This window comes from Podarcis muralis, chromosome 1, assembly GCF_964188315.1.
Source record: "Podarcis muralis chromosome 1, rPodMur119.hap1.1, whole genome shotgun sequence".
Classification (NCBI taxonomy): domain Eukaryota; kingdom Metazoa; phylum Chordata; class Lepidosauria; order Squamata; family Lacertidae; genus Podarcis; species Podarcis muralis.
In genome coordinates, this window is record NC_135655.1 from 132197444 (window position 1) to 132201151 (window position 3708).

General features: G+C 44.5%; 1 long non-coding RNA gene across 1 annotated transcript; it reads left to right on the forward strand.

Moving 5' to 3' along the window:
- The first annotated feature begins 109 nt into the window (after window positions 1-109).
- Window positions 110-3444, forward strand: LOC144325467 (uncharacterized). Its single transcript, XR_013390624.1, has 3 exons — window positions 110-195; window positions 1335-1404; window positions 3202-3444. It is a non-coding gene; the product is annotated as an uncharacterized LOC144325467 (long non-coding RNA).
- Window positions 3445-3708: the final 264 nt, after the last annotated feature.

The following is a 3708-nucleotide window of genomic DNA, read 5'->3' on the forward strand; positions in this document are numbered from 1 at the left end:
AAGAGCAAGCTTAGTAAAAGGTCATTTTATTCACTTTTCAACTTCCCCTTCCATTATTTCCAGTTTGCACACATTCTTTTAAATGCAAACTCCACCCCCCAGCACTAAGGTCACCGGCTTGTGTTGGAGACTAGGTACACAATGACAATGCAAACCTGCCTGAGGTGTGGAATGGAAAGGGAATACCTTGATTCGGTGAGCTATATTTATTCTGGCCCAATGATAAGAGGGAAATACATTTTGCATGCATGAGCAGCAGGAATTGGAGGTGCGTGTGAATGTGTCGGCGGAGCAGCCGAGGCCGGCAGAACTGAGTGAGATTAAAATAAACAAAAACAAAACAAAACTCCAGTGATTTTGCCCCCTGGGTGCCCCTGTGATAAGAATGTTAAGGTCTTAGATATATATTAAATGTTCATAAAAGTACCAAGCAAACACGTACATAAATATATAAACCACCTGTCTGAAGCAGCACAGGAAAACAGCCCGGAAACCACTTTTGACCCCCAAACTGACCAAATGATTTCTCTGCAAGGTCAAGGAAAATGGAAAAGCCTCCCCATTGTCTTTTCCTTCACAAATCCTGTCTTAAGGGTATGCCTGTGTTAGAATAGGGCGAGCCTGTGACCTGGCTCAGGAACTAAGTATTTATCATTACAAAAGTCTGGGCAGGCTCCACAGGGTATCCAATCAAGTGAGCATTAACAGGTAACCTGTCAGACGAGATAAACAACACACTCAGATTTCTGCTGTAGACCGCCTTTTGGTATGATGTATCTGGGGGGTGGTCTTAGGTTACACCCCTTCTGTGATGTATGTATGATGTATGGAGGGGTGGTCTTGAGCTCCAGGGCAGGGAATTTAAAATGTTATATAAGGGCAGGAACACTTTGGTTCTGGGTTCTTCCTCTTTTCCTGCGTGTGAGGGGAGCACCCGGTTGCAACAGATCAATAAAGATCAGGCTTACTAGCTGCTTTGCTTCCCAATATTCTCTGGTTGGCCTCTGTTATTTTCTCCTACCAATAGGGAACCTACATAAGGACTCTACATGGGCTCTTTCCCATAAGGGGAAAAGGGACATTATTTGTTTACAACACCCCAAGATGGCCAATCCTTACGTGTGAAGCCCTTAAAGAGGCCCCAGCAGCAAGAGTCCCATGAGTTTTGGGAGTAAGAGCCACTGGGAGGGTTATCTGCCTTTGTTCGGCCCATGAAGTGCTCCAGAGATGTTGGGAGTCGGATTGCCACCCATCCCTGGAAAAACGGGAGAGTTCATTGCATTCATTGACACTGCCATTAGGTCCATTGAAAAATGGTTTGGTTTTTCCAACAGCAACTGGCTTTACTTCCTGCAGCCCCTCTCCCTCCAAGATGGCAAGATCACCTTCAGAGACATTGAAAAGGTCTGTGAAAAGTCCAGCTTCTCAAGGAGATGGATGGGAAGATGTTAATTTTGCATTATTATGTTAATGTTTTGAGAAGGCTTGCAGGTATAGCTGTAAAATTCCTTGCAAATAGGTTTGCAAAGCCCATCTATGCTATGCCTAGACATGTAATGTGCAATGTGATCAGGGCCAGATTTAGGTTTGATGAGGCCCTCGGCTACTGAAGGTAATGGGGCCCTTTATACGTCCAGCTGTCCTTTGTCAACAACAATTGTCACTGTTTTTTTGTGTTGAATATATACGCCGGCTTCCTTGGCCAGTAAAGCGAGATGAGTGCCGCAACCCCAGAGTCGTCCGCAACTGGACCTAACGGTCAGGGGTCCCTTTACCTTTTTTATATGCTATATGGTAATTTATGGATCTAATAGGTATCTAAAGCCATTTGCACACAACAAATAAGAGCCTACAGAACACAAAACACTGTTGCTGTATGTAGGTTTTATTTTATTTGTTTTTTATCTTATGTTTTGGAAATGTATATCCTTTAAATTGGGGGGGGGGGGCAAGAGAGTGGGGCCCTAAGCTATAGCTTGTTTAGCTTATATGTATTTTCCCCCAGCCTTGTGGCAAAATCCCAACCCCATTCCCCATTCTATTTGAAGGCAAACAACTGCTTAATGCAGCAAGGAGTGACAGAAAGTAGTCATGGAAGGTGAAGGAGAGAGAGAGAGAGAGAGAGAGAGAGAGAGAGAGAGAGAGAGAGAGAGAGACTACTGTCTCAACACTGGCCCTTTCCAAAGAAACAAAGATGTTGTTATGTTTCATGCTGGTTTGTGGCAAACCAGTTAGCATTACAAAGCCCAGCTACGCATGTAATATGCAATAGTTTTCTTACAGTTGTAAATCATAGTGCTTTTGTTGTTGTTTTTTCATTGAATAAAGCACTGTAAGCCATGTGTGCCATTGTAATGGATTGCTTTGAAGTCATTTCTGCACAAGGTAAAGCAATTTTTACCTCCCAATTCCTTTGCTAACTTGCCTGTTTTTTTCCTACAGGGAAACTGCTTCTTGCTGTTTCTTTGTAGATCTAGGGACAGGTGTCTTGTTCTTAAGCAGGTAATATTAGGAATTTGTGGAGAAGTAAGTAGGCTGTATGTGAGATCCTCCAGGCTTTCTCAACCTTGGGTCCCCAGATGTTTTTGTCCTACAACTCCCATCATCCCTAGCTAGCAAGGCCAGAGCTCAGGGATTATGGGAGTTGTAGTCCAACAACATCTGGGGACCCAAGGTTGAGAAACACTGTCAGCAAGTGTTTACATTTAAGACAGGCTCGCTTCCTGCATTGAGGTGATCACCTGGGTGATGGGCCATTAAGGGAGACAAAGGAAAGGGAGACTCTGCATGAGACAGCAAATGGGTGCCCCCCCCCCCAGTTTATGATTAGTTAGAAGGACAAAGCCAGAGTTTAGAGTTGAGTTGCAGTGATGTGTGCCGGAAACCAAACAGCAAAGTTTGATTTCTGTTTGGCTCCATGGCTGTATAGAGCTTTAGACACCAAAAGCAGCACCTTGAACTCAGCCCAGTAAGAGATGTATTGCAGATGACTGCCAATATATTCTTATTACTAATGCAAAGTGAATTAAAGGTTCCCTGTAAGCACATGATGCAGGAATCATACATGAAATACAGGAGGAGCAACTTATTCTAGCTGGCGAGCTGTATATGCAGAATTATCCAGAGTTTGGAGCAGAAGCAAGAGCTGGAGTCAAATTGTCTCGATAAAGGAGCTTATCTTTGTTTCCACCCTGTTTACAGAGTGACGCAAGTCAGGCCAAAGGGCATAACTGCTGAGCCCTCACACAGGGAGAGAGCAAGCCTCCGGACACTGGAACGCACCCCAGCAGGGAGTGGGCTGAAAATTTCAACAACAGACGACGTGGAGGTTATTGAATGTTGGACTGAGCAGGGTCCTTTCACATGCCACTTGATAAATGCAATGTAGATTAATTGCTGTAATTAGAGGGGTAATAAATAAAAGCAGATATTGGGTGTGATAAATACGTGAAGCTGCCCCTCATGGCTGCCACTCAGCAGAAGAGCAGCTGCCTTGCTGCACATACAGGACGAGGAAACATCTTTGCTTGCAACTAGTGCTATTTTCCTGGAAAGGAGGTGCCAGAACTCATCCTGGACGCCTCCCTCGTTCTTTCAGAATGGCATTGGGGCCCACCTGAGAGGTTCCATCTGAAAGAAAGTCCTTTCAGAGCTCAGAAATCAGTGTGCTAGCTGGATCTATTAATGACTCACTTTAGGCACGGCATA